This window comes from Pelophylax lessonae (genome assembly GCF_965119305.1).
Source record: "Pelophylax lessonae genome assembly, chromosome: 1".
Taxonomy (NCBI): Eukaryota; Metazoa; Chordata; class Amphibia; order Anura; family Ranidae; genus Pelophylax; species Pelophylax lessonae.
In genome coordinates, this window is record NC_138768.1 from 173741409 (window position 1) to 173764766 (window position 23358).

The 23358-nt window shown below is 42.4% G+C and overlaps 1 protein-coding gene across 1 annotated transcript in view; it reads right to left on the bottom strand.

The window, feature by feature from the left end:
* Positions 1-23358, bottom strand: part of FBXL17 (F-box and leucine rich repeat protein 17) — a 1141969-nt gene that overhangs the window by 64883 nt on the left and 1053728 nt on the right. The window lies entirely within an intron of this gene.

Genomic DNA, 23358 nt, shown 5'->3' on the forward strand with positions numbered 1-23358 from the left:
AGGCATCTAAGTGCAAAGCACGAGCTGCAGTGGAGTGCAAACCTCAAAAACCAAGAAAAGTCTCTGGCTCCTCCTGCTTCCTCTTCTGCTGCTGCAGTCTCGGCCTCTTCGTCCACCTCTGTAGTGCCAGTGGCACCTGCCACCCCGCAAACAGAGGATCCACCAGCAACACCACCACCTGGGTCACCAACAACCATCTCCCGTGGAAGCGTTTAGCTTTCTATCTCCCAAACACTGGAACGGAAGTGGAAGTACCCCCCTACCCACCCGCGATCCCTGGCCCTGAATGCCAGCATTTCAAAATTCCTGGCCTATGAAATGCTGTCATTCCGGCTGGTGGAGACACAGAGTTTTAAGAGCCTTATGGCGGTGGCTGTCCCACAGTACATCGTGCCCAGCCGCCACTACTTTTCCAGGCAAGCCATCCCTTCCCGGCACAACCAAGTGGGATGACAAAATCAGGTGAGCACTGCGCAACGCCATCTGTGGCAAGGTCCACCTAACTACAGATACGTGGACCAGTAAGCATGGTCAGGGACGTTATATCTCCCTAACAGCACACTGTGTAAATGCAGTGGCGGCTGGGCCTGAGGCAGATAGCAGTTTTGGCGCATGTCCTTCCACCACCGAGGATTGCAGGGCGCTTAAGTTTGCCTCCTGTTCCTAACTCCTCCTACTCCGCTTCCTCATCCTCTACCGCATCCTCTTCCGGTCCTGCGTAACACCTTCACCACCAACTTCAGCACAGTCAGGGGAAAACGACAGCAGGCAGTTTTAAAACTTGCCTGTTTGGGTGAAAAACCACACACCGCGCAGGAGTTGTGGAGGGGCATTGAACTGCAGACTAATGAGTGGTTGCTGCCAGTGAGCCTCAAGCCCGGACTGGTGGTGTGCGATAACGGGCAAAATCTCATAGCTGCTCTGGGCCTAGCCGGTTTGACACACATCCCTTGCTTGGTGCATGTGCTGAATTTGGTGGTGCAGAGGTTCCTTAGAAATGACCCCGATATGTCAGAGCTGCTGCACAAAGTGCGGGCCGTCTGTGCGCACTTTCGGTGTTCTCACCCTGCTGCTGCTTGCCTGTCAGCGCTGCAGCGTAACTTGGGCCTTCCCACTCACCGCTTCATATGTGACGTGCCCACAAGGTGGAACTCCATTTGCACATGCTGGCCAGACTGTGCAAGCAGCAGCAGGCCATAGTGGAGTTTCAGCTGCAGCACACACGCGTGAGTCGCTCTGCGGAACAGCACCACTTCACCACCAATAACTGGGCCACCATGCGAGACCTGTGTGTCTTGCTGCGCTGTTTCGAGTACTCCACCAACATGACCAGTGCCGATGACGCCGTTCTCAGCTTAACTATCCCACTTCTATGCCTTCCTGAAAAAACACTTTGGGCGATGATGGAAGAGGATGTGGCACAGGATGAGGAGGATATGGAACCATGTTCACAGCAGGATGGCACCCAGGCCAGCTCATGGCCATCACTGATGCGTGGCTGGGGGGATATGGAGGACACAGAGGATACACGACCGCCGAGTTTCCCACATTGTAACTTGTGCTGATTACTGGGTGGCCACCCTGCTGGATCCCCGTTACAAGGACAATGTACCATCCTTAATTCCCTCACTGGAGCGTGATCGCAAGATGCGCGAGTACAAGCGCACGCTGGTAGATGCGCTGCTGGTGGCATTCCCACCTGACACTGGGGGCACAGTGAAAGCACAAGGCCAAGGCAGGGGAGGAGGAGGAAGAGGTCGTCAATGCTGCCAGGGCACCGCCAGCACCTCAGAAGGCAGGGTTAGCATGGCCGACATGTGGAAAAGCACGTCACAACAAGCAGCAGCAGCTCATATGGAACATCTTAGCAGGAGGCAGCATTTCACTAACATGGTGGAGCAGTATGTGTGCATACGCCTAGACGTACCGAATGACGGGTCTGCCCCCTTCAACTTCTGAGTCTCCAAGTTGGGCACATGGCTTGAGCTTTCCCTTAATGCCTTGGAGGTGTTGGCCTGCCCCTCAGCCAGTGTATCATCTGAATGGGTGAATGGGTATTTAGCACGGCTGGGCGCGTTATCACAGACAAGCGCAGTCGCCTGTCAAGAGCCAATGTGGACAAGCTCACGTTCATTAAAATGAACCAGGCATGGATCCCACAGGACTTGTCCGTACCTTGTGAAGAATAGTCATGTATACCGGCCTTACCCAGCCATTGCTGGATTTGATCTTTCTCACTCTTTAGGGGTGTACCCGAATTAAATTTTTTTAAAATTAAAAACCAAAACCAGCGTTGGCTACCTCGTCCTCCTCCTCCACTGCCGCCGCTGCTTTCACCTACACCGCCACCTCAACCTCCTACTCCATATTGGCCTCGTCCTCCTCCTACATCATTCAAGATTATTATTTTTTATTTTTTTGTTCTTTTAAGTTATTTCCTTTTCCACATTTGTTTGCAGAGCACTTGCCATGCTTAAGGTGATTTTGCTGCCATTTGCAGCCCTCTGGCCCTTTCCATGTGTGTTTTAGAGGCATTTTAGTGCTCAAAAGTTCGGGTCTCCATTGACTTCAATGGGGTTCGGGACAAAGTTCGGGTTAAGTCCAGTTCACGAACCCGGACTTTTTTTTCAAGTTCGGCCAAACCCGAACATCCAGGTGTTCGCTCAACTCTATTAGCTTATCTTTCACAAAATATGAAAAAGTGAACTAACTTTCAACAACTTCCCCACTTCTTCAGTCTCTACTGCGCATGTACTGCATGTGATCCCCATCTTTCACATCATTTTACAGCCAACATAATGGTGTAGAACTTTGTATCATCACTAGACAGCATAAAACATGACATACATATGTATATAAACAAGTGAGGGATAGGAGGGAAGATTAGAAGTGTTCCTTAAGATTTAATCGCCTTTAACAAGGTGTTACATAGTCGCCCAAGTAAACATTTCAAAGGGTTTTGGGGGGAGTAAAAGCAATAACTCATCTACCAATATGTTTATAAAATCATACAACGTTAGCTAAGCTTCAATCAACAACATACTGAGGCAAGATTTTGGAGTGGCATCTGTGGCACTGCACTATACATAAAAACATGATACATACTTTATATTAGCACTGCTCCTCAGAATCCTCACGAGTTATCATTTCTAGAGCTCACTACTGACTATAAACGTATTTTATAATGCTATATACAAAAATAATCAGATACAGGAATAATAATCTTTGGCTTTCAGATTTTTTAGTACCCCTATTTCCAGCATTTTATTTATCAAAGATCCAATTATATGCATAGAAGTAACTTTGAGGCTCTTAAGTACAAATCCACCCTTATTTAACCTCTCTACACTGATTACATATATTGTTAGATTTTAGCAAACTTTATTTGTGTCTAGAGATGGATAAAGACAACTACATTTTTTCAGAGCAACGGGTTCTGAAAAGAGGAATGCCAATATATGTCTATTTCCTTGTTTTCTCTTCTTTTCCCAGTAAGAAGCATTTGCTTTTTAAATATGCCATTGATCTAGCAGGAACACTCCAGAAAAGGTAAATATTTTGTGATTTTGCTTGTTTTTACCCTAAAAGAGAGATCTTCACTAAAATATACTGCATAAGACAAACTAAAAATAAAGGGTTTCTTGATGTGTGCTTCCATTTTCTAAGCTAAGCCAGTAAAGTAAATGCAGTCTACACTTAAATGGCTAAATGGCATGTGACAGTTATGGAGGCTGCACATGACATAAAATAATCCACAAATGTGGGACTTGATACTCAGCTGTCTTGTTGCAAGAGAACAGATGGCTGTTTAGATGCCAATGTGCAATGTTCTGTGAAAAGCACTAAGCTAATAAGAGGGCATGAAAGAAGGGCTACTACATAGGTGGCCAGAACATGCCAAGAGTCAGATCATTCCACAATGGCCACTGTGCCCTCAAAGCAAACCCTGGAGCAATGCCTGGTCAGCACAGCAGTTTTAATTTATTTCCCAGAGTTTCTGATCTACTGGTTTTATCATTAGTTTGTAATACGTTTCATAATCCAGCTTAAGAAATGATAATTCTATACTACATTAGAATTGCTATTTATTAATGCTTAGTGATGCGAAAAATTATTTTGTATCAAACTGTTGTGTGCTGTGGGTGGCAGAATGTTTCAAATGGAGTGGAGTTCTTAGACAATTTGCTTATATCATAAGGATGAAATACACAGTCCATCGTGAGGCAAGTTGATGTGTTCTCTTTAGAGATCATTTTCTTTTTGTTTGCTGGAAATACCATCTTAGTCAACATTAAAGTTTATCTAAAACTGAAAGTGGAATTTTAGGTCTCCTGCTTACTGTATATCATAATTATAGTGGACTCGTTGGGGTTGATTTACTAAAGGCAAATAAACTGTGCACTTTGCAAAGTGCATTTGCTTCCTGCAAGAGCAGTTTCTCCAGGGCTTAGCAGTTTTTTTTATTTTCTTTGCAAACATCATTTTCTAAGCTCTGGAGCAATGGCTCTTGCAGAGTGCAACTGGACGTTACAAAGTGCATAGTAGGGATGGACCGATTATCAGCAACACCGATATATCGAGGGCCGATATGCACTTTCCCCGATATATCGGAATCTGCCTTTGGATTTACCGATATTGCCGATATTTAGGGAAAGTGCTTATACCGGGGTGATGCCTGCAGCTAGAGGCATCACCCCGGTACCGGTGTCCATAGCCGACGGTTGGCTGACTTGTAATGACAACCGATGCGGAAAAACTGACAGCATTCAAAACAGCCAAACTTGACTGTTTGAATGCTTTTTGGTGCTGAGGAGGGGTTTGGGGTCTTTTAGAACCACAGATCCCTCCACAAGGGTACCTTTAGAAAAAATAAAAATAAATTTTTTTTTTCTTACACGTCCGAAAATATCAGCAGATATCGGCCGATACCGATATCGGATGACAAAAATATCAGTATCGGCATAAAAAAAAACTATATCGGTCGATCACTAGTGCACAGTGTATTTCCCTTTAGTAAATCAACCCCTTTCTGTTTGATCTCCTTCAGTGCTGATAGTTCAGATCTGCTCCTCGCTGTCCCAGTTCCTCGCTGTGCCAGTCCATCTTTGGCACCACTATTTTTTCTACCACTTCTGCACTCGCAGGAAATGTATTATCCCAGCCCGTAATTCCATTTTCAGTATTTTTACAGATGCTGGGATATGGACAGGAATGTACACTGCACATGCACAACAGACAGTGCACACTATACAGTATATATATATATATACACACACAGTGCCTTGCGAAAGTATTCGGCCCCCTTGAACTTTGCGACCTTTTGCCACATTTCAGGCTTCAAACATAAAGATATAAAACTGTAATTTTTTTTGAAGAATCAACAACAAGTGGGACAAAATCGTGAAGTGTAATGAAATTTATTGGATATTTCAAACTTTAACAAATAAAAAACTGAAAAATTGGGCGTGTAAAATTATTCAGCCCCCTTAAGTTAATTTTTGTAGCGCCACCTTTTGCTGCGATTACAGCTGTAAGTCGCTTGGGGTATGTCTATCAGTTTTGCACATCGAGAGACTGAATTTTTTGCCCATTCTTCCTTGCAAAACAGCTCGAGCTAAGTGAGGTTGGATGGAGAGCGTTTGTGAACAGCAGTTTTCAGTTCTTTCCACAGATTCTCGATTGGATTCAGGTCTGGACTTTGACTTGGCCATTCTAACACCTGGATATGTTTATTTGTGAACCATTCCATTGTAGATTTTGCTTTATGTTTTGGATCATTGTCTTGTTGGAAGACAAATCTCCGTCCCAGTCTCAGGTCTTTTTCAGACTCCATCAGGTTTTCTTCCAGAATGGTCCTGTATTTGGCTCCATCCATCTTCCCATCAATTTTAACCATCTTCCCTGTCCCTGTTGAAGAAAAGCAGGCCCAAACCATGATGCTGCCACCACCATGTTTGACAGTGGGGATGGTGTGTTCAGGGTGATGAGCTGTGTTGCTTTTACGCGAAACATAACGTTTTGCATTGTTGCCAAAAAGTTCGATTTTGGTTTCGTTTCATCTGACCAGAGCACCTTCTTCCACATGTTTGGTGTGTCTCCCAGGTGGCTTGTGGCAAACTTTAAACAACACTTTTTCATCTTTAAGAGGCTTTCTTCTTGCCACTCTTCCATGAAGGCCAGATTTGTGCAGTATACGACTGATTGTTGTCTTATGGACAGAGTCTCCCACCTCAGCTGTAGATCTCTGCAGTTCATCCAGAGTAATCATGGGCCTCTTGGCTGCATCTCTGATCAGTCTTCTCCTTGTATGAGCTGAAAGTTTAGAGGGACGGCCAGGTCTTTGTAGATTTGCAGTGGTCTGATACTCCTTCCATTTCAATATTAATCGCTTGCACACTGCTCCTTGGGATGTTTAAAGCTTGGGAAATATTTTTGTATCCAAATCCGGCTTTAAACTTCTCCACAACAGTATCTCAGACCTGCCTGGTGTGTTCCTTGTTCTTCATGATGCTCTCTGCGCTTCAAACGGACCTCTGAAACTATCACAGTGCAGGTGCATTTATACGGAGACTTGATTACACACAGGTGGATTCTATTTATCATCATTAGTCATTTAGGTCAACATTAGATCATTCAGAGATCCTCACTGAACTTCTGGAGAGAGTTTGCTGCACTGAAAGTAAAGGGGCTGAATAATTTTGCACGCCCAGTTTTTTATTTGTTAAAGTTTGAAATATCCAATAAATTTCGTTCCACTTCATGATTGTGTCCCACTTGTTGATTATTCACAAAAAATTACAGTTTTATATCTTTATGTTTGAAGCCTGAAATGTGGCAAAAGGTTGCAAAGTTCAAGGGGACCGAATACTTTCGCAAGGCACTGTATATACAGTATATATATATATACAGTATATATATATATATATATATATATATATATATATATATATATATATACACAAAGGAGCAAGAAGATTTTTTTTGGGCAAAAGATACACGCAAAGTCTCTTCTGTAAAAAGCTCTCTCTCTCTTAGCACGTTGTTTCCAAGTAGTTACATAGTTAGTCAGGTTGAAAAAAGACAAGTCCATCCGGTTCAACCATAAAAAAAAAAAAAAAAACAGTATTGAAAACCCAACCATAACAATCCCATATACACAATCCTATACCCGCTGTTAATCCAGAGGAAGGCGAAAATAAACCCCAGCAAAGCATGATCCAATACAATCCAATACAATACGATCCAATCCAATACAGCAGGAGAAAAAAAATTCCTTCCTGATCCCCCGAGAGGCAATCGGATATTCCCTGGATCAACTTTACCTAAAAAAAAATGTTAGTACCCATTTATATTATGTACACCTAGGAAAGAATCCAGGCCTTTTCTAAAGCAATCTAGTGAGCTAGCCAGAACCACCTCTGGAGGGAGTCTATTCCACATTTTCACAGCTCTTAAGGTGAAGAAACCTTTCCGTATTTGGAGACGAAATCTGTTTTCCTCTAGAAGTAAAGCATGCCCCCTTATCCTCTGTGTTGACCTTAAAGTGAACAGCTCAAACCCAAGTTCACTATATGGACCCCTTATGTATTTATACATGTTGATCATATCCCCCCTTAATCTCCTCTTCTCAAGAGAGAATAAATTCAGTTCCTCTAATCTTTTCTCATAGCGGAGGTCCTCCATGCCTCTTATGCCCAATATCCTTTTTAAGAACTGGTGCCCAGAAAAAAACTGAACTGCATATTCAAGATGAGGTCTTACTAATGATTTGTACAGGGGCAAAATTACATCTCTCTCTCTGGAGTCCATGCCTCTGTTAATACAAGAAAGGACTTTGCTTGCTTTGGAAAATGCAGCTTGGCATTGCATGCTATTATTAAGCTTATGATCTACAAGGACACCCAAATCCTTCTCCGCTATGGATTCCCCCAGTTCTACTCCACCTAGTATGTATGATACATGCATATTCTTAGCCCTCAAGTGCATAACTTTACATTTATCAACATTAAATCTCATTTGCCACATAGTTGACCAATGAAACAGTGCAAGTAAAGTTTTGTTTTAATAGCCATCAGGCAAGAAATATGGACAGGCAGATACATTCGAATTCCAGAAGAGTTTTTAGAAGACAGAATGAGAAAGGTGAAAGATTGGATCTCCAAACTTGTTTGAAAAAAGATCTCTAGTAAGAAATTAAAGATGCCATTGATCTCCTCTCCTACAAAAAAAGCAAGTTGCCTGGCTGTCAAGTAATCCAATGATTCCAGTACTTTCCCGGACACTGACCTGGAACAAGTGTATCACTACATACTTCCTTTAATTTGCCTAGATAGATGAACCCCTTTAGAATGGCAGTCTGTAGAGTAACATTATCGTGTATGGTGCCCATGCTGGGGGAATGTTACTCAAAGTTCTTTTTCAAAACAGCATGTGGCTGTGTTCTCTTCTAGCTCTGAGACCAAGTTGACATTGATAGCTGTCTAAGACTAGCACTCATTGGTGTATATAGCACCGCCTGGCAGAACACTGTATAGGATTCACCAAGTTTTTTTTTTTACCTACACATGGTGAGAGGCTCCGGGGTTTGTCTCAGCTATAGAGGAAACAAACTTCATTGTTTTCTCAGATCTTAAGTTCTGATCTGGGTTCTGGAGCCCTGCTGGGTGAAAAGGCCAAATGTTAACAGAACACTAAATGCCAAAACCAGTTGAGCCCATCTCGCTTAATTTATATACACACCGATCAGCGATAGCTTTATGACCTCCCGACTAATTTTGAGTGGGTACCCTTTCTTGCTGCCGAAACAGTCAGATCCCATAAAGGCATGGATGCCATTTAAAAGGTAAAACGGTATGCTGTGGTATCTGTCACCAAGCGTTCAGTAGCAGATCCTTTCAATTCTGTTGAGGAGTGGGACCTCCATGTATTGGACTTGTTTTTTCAGCACATCCCATAAATGCTTGATGGGGTTGAGATCTGGAGAATTTGGAGACCAAGACAGCACCTCAAACTCGTTGTCTTCCTCAAACCAATTTTGAATCATTTTTGCAATGTGGTAAGGTGCATCATCCTGCTGAAAAAAAGCCACTGCAATCAGTGATTATAGTTTCCATGAAGGTGTGTACTTGGCCAGCAACAATGTTCAGGTAGGTGGTACATGTCAAGAAAAATGGATTTTTGTAAAATCTTACCGTAAAATCCTTTTCTCTTAGCTCATTGACAGACGTAGTCCTCGGTGATTCAACACCCTCGGGTTATGCTGCCCTCTACAGGAGTAGGACTAGACAGGAAAGAAAACGTTCTGGCCACACCCTAGGGGCAGTCCCAGAGGGTATATCCTCTCACTTCCTGCTCTAGCAAATCAGTTATGTCACAAAGCAGTGTTTAGAGAATTTAACCCAACCCAACTCAAAAACAGAGGGGCGGGTACTACGTCTGTCAATGAGCTAAGAGAAAAGGATTTTACGGTAAGATTTTACAAAAATCCATTTTTCTCTATCGCTCATTGACAGACGTAGTCCTCGGTGATTCAACACCATCGGGACGTCCCAAAGCAGTACCACAAATGAGGGGTGGGAAAATGGAAATCAAATCCAATCTAGAAGGCCCAACTGGTGCCAACTAGAAGTTTACAATGCTCATCCTCAATGATGAGACTCAACAGAAATTTTTCAACAGAAAAAAACCCAGAGGTAGACCACCGGTCTCCTCAAATTGCGGCCTGCAAAACCTTGCGGCCAAATGAGGCATCCGCCGATGCCATCACATCAATCTTATAAAATTTTGTAAAGGTATGTACCGACGACCAGGTGGCCGCCTTACATACCTGGACCACTGACGCCTGATGGCGATAGGCCCAGGAAGTACTGAGCGCTCGAGTGAAGTGCGCCCTAACAGGGAACGGAGGATTCCGACCCTTAATAGAATAAGCCTGTACCACCGTCTGACTGATCCATGTAGATATGGTCGTGGCAGACACAGGCAACCCCCTTCAAGGGCTATCCGTGATCACAAAAAGTGAGTCCGTCTTACGAAAACAAGTTCGTAGTAGTCAAGTGTATCCTTCTGAACCCCATCCAAGGAGTGTAATGCAAACTCCCAAGGATGGCTAGTCTTAGGACACGGGGAAGGTAACACAATACTTTTATTCAGATGAAAAACTCTGAAAACCACTTTAGGAAGGAAGGATGGATTCGGAAGAAGAACCACCTTATCCCTATGAACCACCAGATATGGGGAATGACAAGATAATGCGGCCAGTTCTGACACCCTGCGTGCAGAAGTAATGGCCGCCAAGAAGGCCACCTTCTGGGATAATGTAAGCAAGGGAATCTCCCTAATATCTTCAAAGAGAAGTTTCTGAAGAACCGACCACACTAAATTAAGATCCCAGGCGGTAAGGGTGCGCGCACTGGCGGAGCCAGATGTCGCACCCCCTGGATGAAATTCCGCACCAAGGAATGATTAGCCAAAGGTTTCTTGAAAGAAGCTTGCTAACGCCGAAAACCTGACCCTTGATCGTGCTCAAGGATAGTTTCTGCTCAACCCTTTGTTGCAGACAGACCAAAATTCGGGTCACCCAATAGGTATGTGGGGGAAATCCAATAGATTCACACCATGCAATATAAGACTTCCATGTGCTGGAAGTCGCTTTCCTTGCTTTAACTGGAGGTAGGAATAACTGAAGCTGACACTCCCTTGTCCTTCAGTACCTGGGTCTCAATGGCCAGGCCATTAAGCCAGCGACTGTAAAGCAAGATGGAAGATCGGTCCCTGAGACCGCAAATCCTCCCTGAGAGGAAGTCTCCAAGGAGCGTCCGCGACTAGCCTCACCAAGTCGGCGTACCAGGCTCGACGAGGTTAGTCCGGAATTTCCAGAATAACTGGAATTCCCTCCACGTCTATCCTGCGAAGAAGTTCCCGCAGCAACTTGAGAGGATGGAAGGCATGCCGTAGCTGATACTGCCCCCACGGGGCGATCAGCGTTTCTGCTGCGTCTGCTAGAGGATCGCGGCGCGAGCTACAAACCTCCGCACCTTCCTGTTAAGCCAAGGTGCCAACAGATCCACATCCGGGATGTCCCAATGAAGGGACAGCTAGTGAAAAACCTCTGGATGAAGAGGCCATATGCGATTGGATCCGAATCGGGCTGCTCTAGAGCTGCTCGATCCAGTAAATCAGACAAAATCTGATCGCTCTCAGTTTCGATACCCTTATTGGTAATCTGGATACTATCGGAAGAAATGACTTCCCCTGGTTGAGCATCGGAGACTTCCTGGTCCGCTCGCTCAACCGGATCCGATTGTCCAGGGAATCGGAATTCTGATTCCATTAAAAAAGAATCTCCTTCAGGAGAATTCGGGTATGAGACTGGGTATATGGTACTGCCTCTAAGAAGGCCACCATCAGTCCCAGCCAATTGACGGACAGCAACATTCGAATCGTTGACTGAACCTTCTGGAGTTTCTCCGCAAGGAGAAACTCTCTTGCCCAGGATGTATCCAACCTTAGGCCCAGATAGTTCAGTCTCCTGGTGGGAACCAGGGATGATCTTTGGGAAAGCGAAAAAACGCTGATGTCCTGCGATGATGGGGATATAAAGATAGGCCTCCTAAATGTCTATGGACGCCAGGAAATCCCCCTGATGCAGGGAGGCCACCACTGTACGGATGGACTCTATTTCTTCCCAAGTCCAGATTTGGACGCACCTTGCCCTCTTTCCTGGGCATTGTGAATAGGTTCGAATAGAACCCCTGAAACCGTTCAATGTTAGAAGGGAAGAATCGCACCGGTGGAAGTGATCGAAACTCGATCCTGTGTCCTCCAGAAGACATCCCCCCCACCCCAGAGATGGGTAGGGGTGCATCAGGCTGTATCTTCAGGCTTGGCTGAGCCGGACTTTTTGTTTAGCCGACCAGCGCCCTTTGAAACCCCTCTAAAGGGGCTTTGGAGGGTTTCGCCTTATCGCCCGCCCTCGCGAAACGAACAACTCTTTATGAGCAGAAAAGGAAGGTCCTCGTTAGTTACGAGGTCCTTTTATCCTAACAGTCTGTGGCAAGACAGTAGGTGGTATCGTCTATCCTATAAAGAGGAATTCCTCAACCGGATAGCACCTAGCCATGCGTTTGGAAATAACAGGGGTTCGTTTCAAAACGACCCCATTTGGGTAAAGGAAAATCCTTCGCCCTTTTGGTAGGCTAACAAGTACCAAAAAGGAATCTCAGTCTCAGCTACCTCTGCCGGTGTAACCTCAAGACTAAAGGTTTCCCGGACGGACACAACTAGTGCATCCACCACTCTTGTGCTATGGCGGAGGCAGAAACGTGCTCCTCACTGCTGAGGAGATATTACCTGAGACAACAGCCCCTGAAGTATCTGATAAACAATAGGGGTAGGCGGGGGTCGCTTCTTGACCCCCATCCCTGACAGGCCACCTCCACCCGGGATACCAAAGACTCCAAAACTGCTGATAATGCATTAAAAACAAGTGGGGTACTGGAGGGTCCTGCGGCCACCTTGAGGGGATCAGGTGGGGATACCTATGCGGCAGGGTCAATGATTATACAAGACACTTGCCAGCGACAAAAAATGACAAAGTAAAAAACTTTTTTTTTTTTTGTGTCCTCCAGTCGCAACAGCGCCCCTCAGTGTTACCTGCCTTTTTGGACCCGAGAGAGAGAGAGAGAGACCCCAAGGCTCATCCCTGATGCACAGAAGTTATCAGCTTGCTCAGTGCTTGTCTTGTTACAGACAGGAAGTCTTTGGCCCTATTTCCTGGGTAAAGGAGGTGGCTCCGCCCCTTAACATGCCTGCCGGCGCCTCCCCCTGGCTCCATGAGGTGTTTGAGTCACCTCAAACATGGCCGCCCTCATGCTGGAGACACGAGGCTACACCAAAATGGCGGCCTCGTGCGATCTACCAGACAATGGCGGCGGCCTGCACAGAATAGCGGCATGTCTGCAGAAGGATCTCGGCCTCACAACCCTTCACCCTCATGGTGGTCAGCGTGGTCGGCGGTACCGGACCCTGGCGGGCCGTATGCGGTCCGTGGCCATCGGGAGGCATCTGCTTAGCTGGAGGAATGATCTGGAATGCAGTATACATGTATAGACATCGCCCTGTGGCTTCTGACAGGTAGGATACCTTATACTATCACAGTAAAGTTCTAGTACTGCCACTGACTACAATCATTTTCACATTTTTACAATTAGATTGTCAGCTCCCAAACCAAGCCCAACATCCAGCCCGTCGCCCAGTTCAGCTTTCTTGCTTGAAGATCTCACAGGAACACTGGAGAAAAAAAGCGGTCTAAAAAATCTTTTCTAAGAAAAAAATCCTGCCAGGACCGAAGATCCCAGCAAGGTATCTAGGTCCTTACTCCTAACTAGACAGAAAAAAAATGATTTGCTAGAGCAGGAAGTGAGAGGATATACCCTCTGGGACTGCCCCTAGGGTGTGGCCAGAACGTTTTCTTTCCTGTCTAGTCTTACTCCTGTAGAGGGCAGCATAACCCGAGGGTGTTGAATCACGAGGACTACGTCTGTCAATGAGCGATAGAGAAATATCCACATGAATAGCAGGACCAAAGTTTCCCAGCAGAGCATTGCCCAAAACATTACACTGCCAATGCCTTCTTCCCATACAGTATCCTAGTACCATCTCTTCCCCAGGTAAGTGCTGCAAACGAACCCGACCATCCACATTATGTAACAGAAAACAGATTTATCAGATCAGGCCACCTTCAGTGCTCATTGTAGGCACTTTTGGGTGTGGATACGGGTGACCATGGCCATCCGCACTGGTCTGTGGATACAAAACTCATATGCAATAAACTGAGGACCAGCGTAGACAGGTGTGTTGGGGACTCCCCTCCTGTACACTGCCCATGCTCCTCCTTTTTGCTAGATTTTAAAATTATTTGAGTAGTGGACACATTTTTTTTTGTGTACACATTGGAGGTCTTTGGCCCCTTTCAACTGATGGACCTATTCGGTCCGCCTGTTCAGGCGAACCTGATAAGACCAACCATTGCTCTCCGGCATCTGATCCTATCCACTCTGCTAAAAACAGACAGATAGGGAGCAGACACAGACCTGTCATCAGCCTGCTCAGCAGGGGACAGAGGACAGATTCCCCACTGAGCAGGCAGATCCACTTGACAGAGTCCACCCGGTGTGAAATGGGCCATTAGCTGCTTGTAAAGGTGATGCCTGGACATCTGGCGTATTGCTGTAGCTTTACGGAAGAAGGGCCTGCCTCCAGGTGTGCATTATTTTAGTTTTTACACTACTTTTATGTTGGCTCTTGTGTGGCTTCAACATGCGTTTGTAGATGTTTACAACAAAAGCCTGTGTGTTCGTTTTTTTTTTTTTAGTTACTTTTTTATTTTTTTTTGCAGGATTTTTTGAAATGTACTATACACGTATAAATAAATTCATAACTAATGCATGTGTCAACAGGTGTACATTCATTGAACATGGCCAGTACCAAGCACTCAGAGGAGATTATGTTCATCTTTATTCAAAACCCTCATGCATTAATAGTAAAAAGTTAACAACTTTTCCACAGCTGCCCTGAAGAAGCTTTTAGTGACTGAATCATCGGATTAATGTACATTGCCACTTTACCTTTTACCTTAAGTAAGTATTTTCAGATGCTTTGTCACAGGAGAACCACTTGTGCTTAAAGGAATCCTGAAAATTGATTTTTTTTTTCTCCCTTTTGTAAAAGCGCATTTTACTGATAATTAATACATTCACGAGTGCAAGAGCACGATCTTTGTTCTTCATAGCCATAGTAACAGCATTGCTGAAAGTAGCAGGAAATTATCATCATGGACATATATCACCACCAGGTGGCTGCTGTGCCAGTGTGTGGGTGCCTCGCTGCAGAAAACAGTAATATACAAAATGTGTTCTATACAGAAGGAATAAAGTGGATTTAATACCTTTTTAGGACTTAAATAGTGACATCTCCCAAATAGAATAGTAATCTCTGAAATACCCTTTTCTTTTTAACTAGCAAAAAAAAGTACTCTCGCTGTTGGACACAAAGACATTGACTTTTTTTTATATAAATAGCCTAATGACAAAAATCCAGATAAACTCAAATCTGAACTCGTGTATGATAAATCAATACATTTTATATTTTTTGAGGTCATTCGGTTCAAATTTGGTGCTAAAAAAAGGAAGGAAAAAATATTGATGCATCAAATTTCCTGATAAGTTTAATTTATATAAAGGCTTAACTCATTCATGTCTTGGGGTAATTCAAATCTTGCAGACAAGACCAAAATGTTATTTTAGCATTTACTTGTTTACTGAACTTTCTAACTGCATACCAAAATAATTTTTACACTTTTATTTTTCTGATAGTTGGTGCATCTAAGTGTGTGCACTGTAAAGTGCATCAATGTAGGTTGGACATGCACATTTTGCATTTGTTTTTGAGTATTTCTATTGATTTGTAATGGGCCCTTAAAGCACTTGACCATTTAGGGCACCACAACACATACATCTGAAAACACATACACTTTGTTGTAGGGAAAAAGGATGTGGATGCTTGTTAAAGACCCACAGAAAATGAATAGACACTAAAACGCATATCAATGCAAGTGTATGCATTCACATAGGTATGCAGGCCTTGATTTAAAAAAAATCTATATTTGTTTGTTCTGAACAGATAACAGGCAAAAAATGTTTAAAAAAACTGCACTATTACCATGTTTAACCCTTGTTTGTCCCTTTTATGTATTGCTATCGCAAGAAATGTAAACATCCCTTGCGATAGCAATACAGCATGACAAGTCCTCTTCATGGAGAGATAAGACTTCAAATCTCTTCTTTACCTTTAAAAGCATTGGAGCAAAAAAAAAAAAAAAAAATGCTTGATCTCTTGCTTTAAAAAAAAAAAAAAAGTCTTGTTTACATGCCAGAGGAGCCAGAAGTGACATTATGACGTTACTCCGGTCCTCCAAGGCTATAGAGATAAAACGGAGGCCATCTTGCCTTCTCTCATTTCTATTGCAGGCCATGTCGGCATTGGATGAGTACCGGGCTTCACCGATCAGTCAGCTAAGCCCTGGAAGCAGCGGGGGGCACCCCTCCCACCGCTTTTAAAAGTGATTTTTCACCACTTGGACCACTTTTATCTTGTAGAGGATAGTCGGCTGAGAAAAAAAATTCTGGGGTTATGGCATTTGCTGCAGCCATAACCCCAATATTTGACTTGCCGACCAGGACGACATTTGTCTATGGCCCAGTCAGCAAGTGGTTAACGTCTAACAATTTTATTAACTGAATACACGTTCACTAAAATACTTTCATCTTTTTTTCCTCCAACTACAGGGACCCTAAAATGTGTAGGTTTTGTTTTATATTAATCTATGGTTGAAAACAAAACCCCATGTCACACTAGTTATTTTGCTACAGCAATTTGTGGCAGCTACAGAATCGCTCTCCTTCACAATTTTTTGTTGCTTGAAAATAAAAAATGAATTGCAGTCACATGAGTGACATGAACCAAAAGGAATACATTTTTAGCTTTATAGAACTGGTCTGTTCCATACTATGCTTCAAGTTGAACCTAGCTACTAGCACTCTATAAAATATTATAAGAAAATGCAGTGGCTAAAAGGGGTTAGATGTTGTACAGAGTAGTGAACTGAACTCCAGAAATTATATTATAGGCATACTTACTGTACAATAGACAGGCTTGGCTTGATGTGCACTGATAAGTATTGATATCAGATATCTGGAGGGCCACTGGGAATGCTCTAAATCAATGTATTAGTCTGTGTTACATACAGAGGAAGCCATGATATTCTGAGTTCTGTTTGGACAAGATGGAGAGGAAGAGGGGTGGTGTCACAATATCTATCTCGTCCAATCAGAGAACAGCTTGTATTCATTGACAAAAAAAAAAAAAAAATATAAGGTGTTTTATAAATGGTGAGCACCCTGTGTTCAGTGAGCATAGGTGAAGACACTTGAAGAAAACCTAAAAGATCATTGATCTCACTGTATGTATCATGGATTTCTACAGTGATTTACAGCAACCCCTTCCATTTCTTAAGCAGCTCTCCAAATATCAGACACGGATACTTACATCAAGTCAAGATGGTTTAATGTAAGCATGCAAAAATACAATTCCTGAGTGTCTGGTATATAAGTGGCACTCACAGTCATGTAAAAAAAAGTCAATATACCCCATGGATATTGCTGACTTTTTCAACATAACAGAACAGGTAAACATTAGATCTTGATCAATATAGTACCCATGGGTAATAGTGAAACTCTTGAGGAAAAAAAAACAAACCTATAAAACTGATATGGTGCATTCATTTTCATTTACCACCACTTCAAATCCATGAAATTAGATTCAGGCATTACAGATTAGGTGTCAATTATTAGAACTTCCTTAGGCAGTATTAGGGATGGGCTAAGGCATGTTCGAATCCTCGTCCCAACCCACATGAGCAATCCCGCCAGGAAGCCGTCAATGCACACCGCCAATCATGAGCAGCCTGTGTATGTGCTGCTGTAGGCTGAGAAATGCCTCACTGCCTATGATTGGCGGCTTGCAGTGACAGCTTCCTGGTGGGATTGCTCAGATGGGTTGGGACTAGCATCCGAACACGACTGAGCCCATCCCTAATGTAGATAGAACCTTTCATATCTGAACCTCAAATACCTATGGTCTTGTGGTCTCTTTGCTACTGGTGTGTGTAGTGTCATCATGCCAAAATCAACAGAGCATCCATTGCATTCATTTTTATTTACCACCACTTAAAATCCGTGAAATTAGATTCAAGCACTCCAGAATAGGTGGTGATTGGTTAGAATGATTAGAACTTCCTTATGGAGTATGGATATTAGGGATGGGCCAAGGCGTGTTTGAATCCTAGTCCCAACCTACATGAGCAATCCCACCAGGAAGCCATCACTGCACACCACCAATCATGAGCAGCATGTGTATGTGCAGCTGTGGGCTGGAAAATGCCTCACTATCTATGGTTAGAGGTGTGCAGTGAAGGCTTCCTAGCAATATTGGTCAGGTGGGTTGGGACTAGGATCCGAACATGACTGAGCCCATCCCTAATGTAGATAGAAACATTCATATCTAAACCTCAGATACCTATGGTCGTGTGCTCAATTTGCTACTGGTGTGTGTAGTGTTATCATGCCAAAATCAATAGAGCTCTTGAAGGCCCTCAGAAATAAAATTGTGAATGACTAGTAGTCTAGTAAGCGATTCAAAAAGATCACCAAACAATGTGAAAGCCATCATTCCACTCTCAGGTAATTAGTCTACAAGTGCTATAGATTTCAAATAAATGCGAATTTGTTCAGGATGGCTGGCCCAGTAAATTTAACAGAAGAACTGACTGCCTGATGCCTGAATTATTCTCCAATAGCCCCAAAACTTCACTGTGGGGTCTTCATATAAGACCTGTAACAGTTGGAAACATCAGAGAAAGAGTACTGTTAGTCATTGTACACAGGCAAAGACCAGGACCTCTGAAACAATGACTGTTCAGTTTAACTGATCGGTTGAAGATAAAGTTGATTACAGTAACAGTAGACATTTTTGGCACAATCGGTCATTATGTTAGGAGAATAACCTCATAAAAACTGTGAGGCTGGGTTCACAATTATGCAAATTGGATGTGGATTTTCCCACATCCACATTGCATGACAGGAGAGTCAATGGAGCTGGCTCACACACCTTCAGGGTGGCCACGGTCCACACTGGAAAAGGGTCCTGTACATGTTTGGTCGTTTCATGTACGAATTCAGGCACAAATTTGGAACTGATTCGCACCTGAAACGGAGAATAGGGACGCACAGGACCCTCTGCTGTGTCGTGGCCGCAGCTAGTGTGAACCCGGCCTGAAGCATTGTTGTGGAAATGTAATAATTTGGTGTTGTTTCAGGACCTGGGCAGCTGGCATTAATTAACTTAATTATATATTCGGCATCATTTAAAGTGTCCTTGATTAGAGTGTAAAACCATCTGTCCAAAAACTGAAGTTTAACCAGAAATTTCTCTTTCAACACAATAATGATCCAATGCACTTTTAGCTAAGAAAAAAGAAAAAGAGGGTTATGTCAAAGCCCTGATTTGATTCCCATTAACATTTTGAAGGGAGATTTCAAATGGGCAGTTCATGAAAGGAAACCCACAAACATCTTGCAACTGAAGTAGTCCATGAGTCTTTGTCAGAGACTGGTGGGCAGCTAAACAAAATGCCTACAATAAGTAATTTCTGCTACTAGGGGCAACACCAGCTTTTAATGTCAAGATGATTGAAAATTGATTTTTTTTCTTTGTGTTGCTATTCAAGTAGATCACCTTTATCTGTAGGTACAAAAAGTGTTTCTAACAAACTAGATAGAGGACTTTAAAGGTTTGCCACCCTCACCCCAAAAGAACAAAAATGTTTCTCTTTATCTGTAGGCACTGTTTAAATAAAGATCTAATGTTTACCTGTTCAAAAATGTTGAAAAAGTCATCAGCTTCCATTGGGTATACCTAATTTTTCAAATGACTGAATGCGTTTCCAGTACAAAAAAAATAAATAAAAAATTGTAAGCTGTCAGCATATTAGTACCTGTTTTATATACCTGCTTTATAGACTTTTTTTTTTAAATTACTGTTTGCCTCACTGATGCAATTTTTTTTGCAAGATGGGCGTATGGCAAGTAATAGAATGAATGATGTTCATTTTGACTTTCAAATCGCAATTTTTCCATGCTTCATTTTCTGGCACCATATTTTGTTGGCATTGAACCAGCGATGCCAAAACATTGAAATCATCCCAAACCACCATTGTGAAAGTCAAGAAGCCACAATGTTAAAGTGAACAATTTCCTATGATAAAAAGATACAGGGCTGAAACGCACCTTTGACATGTGGCGGGTTAATGCATGCATTACTGTAATGTATGTTAACGTATATTAGCACAATGAGGTGCCTTTTATTTTGAACCGAGCCCTAAGCAAAACGAAGACAATGCAGCTCCAATCCTTTTTCAAATATCTATTACAAACTGTGGACATTTAAGCTTTCAGAATGCCATTTTGAATTTTCAACATGCCACCAAGGCAAAACAAGCCAAAATTACTTTGTTTTTTTTTTCCTAAATAAAATGACATGCAACACACGACTGCTTGTTGTTTCTGAGTTTCACTGGACCTACAGTAACAATGTGTATTTTGGCTCTAGAGCAAAACTTTTCACTGGTTCATTTCCTGACATCATGTTATCTTTACATAAAAATAAAAAAAACACTGAGAAAATCAAACATCTCAGGGTGGTAAAAGAGTTGTATAATGTAATACTAACAGGTTTCTTGTTTTTATTTTATTGGAAAATGGCACAGGAAATAAAATAGGACTAAATAAAAAAGGTCATCTGATTAAACTTACCAATTAAAAAAAAATCAGATGCATTTGCAGATCAGAACTACAATTAATGAAACTATTTGCCTACAAACCTTACCCTATATTATATAACTAAAATCAAAAAAAAAATAAATACTAATCACCTAACTCACCTAATGTAATCTATAACCCTTACATAAGGCATTGTATACAACTATCTATAGCCACTAATATTGCTATAATCAGGGCTCCTGGATGCAGGATGTGTTTTTAATACAGTTAGTTCCCCAACTTGATGGAAACAGAAAGCAATGGAGAAACTCCATATGTACATAATGCTAGGATGCACAGAGATGCTTGTCAAAAGCAGGCCCCAGCAGGGAATAAACTGGTTTAGGACAAGCAGACAGGTCATTGCCTTCTGTTCTTGCTGAGGCAGTTGCCTACCTAAGCCCAGCCTTATGTTGATCATATATTAATTGATATAAACAAGTAGTGCTACCAGTGCTTGGCTGTTTATAGCAGTTTGGTCATACTGTAGTGTGGCACTAGGCCCTTTCAATCGCACAATGGCATTTTTATAAGAGAAAACACTTACCAACAAACTGGAAAATACCAACAAGCTGACAGTGCAGTGGATAAAGAAATCCACTGTCTATTACAATAGATTACAAGAAGTAGAGCCAGCAACACCTTGGTGCTGTGACCAAGGCTTGTTAGCCGAAACACAAAAGAGTTGTCAGCTCTACTTCTTGGAATTTTGTTTGCTACTACTTGATGTTGGAGAGAACATCAGAGCCAGAGCACCTGACGGTGGATTTCATTATAAGCCTACATGGAGGTTACACTATTCTGAACGCTGCACATGCTTATCTTCCTGATTTATAATAGATTGGATTAAATGGAAAAAGGAAAAAGTTTCCCCATGCAAATGTATGTTGAATTCATCTATCGTATACATTTGGAAGAATGGTGGTGCAAAAAAGGTTCAAAAAAGTGACTTGTAACCACCCCTGGCAGTCTTTAGATTGTGCCAGCCCCTGTCATTTTTGCTGAACAGCTTGGTGTGTATGTAAATGTAGGGAAAACATACATAAGTGCATGTGAAATAAAAAAATGAATTCCTATAATGAAAACCAATATAACATGTAAAGTGTGTACAGTTATGAGAATACAATTTTTTTAGTTGTCCTTTAACTCCTCAATAATGACAGATCATTTTAAACATCAAGTTTCTGAAAATGTTTAAAAAGAGTTTTTTCTCTTCAATCCCAAGTCATTAAACTGATATATTTTTATTCTACACGTGTTTTACGATGTCTAAGCCATATTGATTGGCAGACTAATTACAAAAAAGGCTTAAATAAGCTTTGGATTTCTTTTGTCTTCAATTGCTTGTTCACAGGACTAGAGAACAGATAAAAGTATTTGACTAATATTCATCTATAATGTAACACTTTAAATTGTCTTCTTGTCTCTGCAAACCTTTAAACTCATATACAAGCAAGTACAGAATATCTGAATGTGACATTTCTAGACATTTACATTTTAATTAGCAGAATGATGTGGGCAGGAGTATAACTAGCTCTAGCAGGAATGGGGCAAGTGACTCATTGTAGGACAATGATATCATTAGGCTGCAGTGAGCATCTTCTTTTTTATTCTCTTTTTTTATTACTATGCAAGTGGACAGGTCCCAAAGCATGGGCAAAATAAGAGTATACTGTAATTCACAGACCAGACACTTATACAAACACTTCCCAAAAACACACTCTCCACCCATGAGCATTTTTCTATTGGCGGATTCTTGTGACCATCAATGTCACTGTATACTGTAAATGTCATTATTGTGAGAATGAAAGGGAGTGACGGCATCCCTGCCAGACCATTAGGGAAGAAAAAAAGATGCCAAACCAGGAAGAAGAACCAAATAAGCCACCAGAGCCAGTGACAGTCTGAGGAGTGAAATAGTGGACAGCACTGTGTGAGTTAAGTGTGCCATAATGTACAAATATGCTGTGTATACTTACAGATTATGGCATAAGCTCCTGGGGCCCTTACGTTTAAAGTTTTGAGCAAGATTTTTGCAGCTTTGTAGAAATGTTTAGCCCATTCTCCAGTTTGGGAGAATTCAGCGCGGATGATAATGGGAGCTGTGGCTGTAATTTTTAACAAGATGATAGCAAGCTTTCAACAAGTCTCAATCAATGCTGAAGCTTGTTAAAGTTTGTTTAAATTGACAGTTGGAACACCCATCATGATTATGATCTGTATATAACCTACTTAAACTCTCTTAAAGAATACTGAAAGCTTTGCAAACATTATGCAAAAGATTTCCATTTACACTGCTCTTTTTCAAGGCCTGACACTTACAAAAGGCTGGATTCATACCTTTGTGGTCCACTGCAAGGCATTACTATGTGTTGATGCACTACAGCTTGGGTGTGTTGCCTTTTACTCTCAGTGTGCATTGGAATGCCATTCTAAATGAATTGGACAGCAAAGTGACATGCTTTGTGGTATTGTGCAGTATAGCCTGTGTTATTGCAATGCTGAACTCTGATTGGGCTCGTACAGTTACCAAACAAGGCAGAACTTTTATCTGTTGTACAGATTATAGAAATGCAAATGATGGCTAAAAAAAAAACCCTTCAAATTCACACATTAACATTTTAGACCATGGGTGCTCAACCTGTGGCCCTCCAGCTGTTGCAGACTGACAAGTCCCATCATGCCTCTGCCTTTGGGAGTCATGCTTGCAATGCTTCATGGGACTTGCAGTTCCGCAAAAGCTGGAGGGCTACAGGTTGAGCACCCTTGTTTTAGACCAACCTCCTAAGCACTATTCTACAGACAGTTTCTACAGACATTTCAAACATGCTGATAAATATCTGCAACATAGCTTCCTTCTTTTGTGAACGCCCCGCTGTTTTGCCACAAAAACATACACTGCTCAATAACTGGACAAGGACAA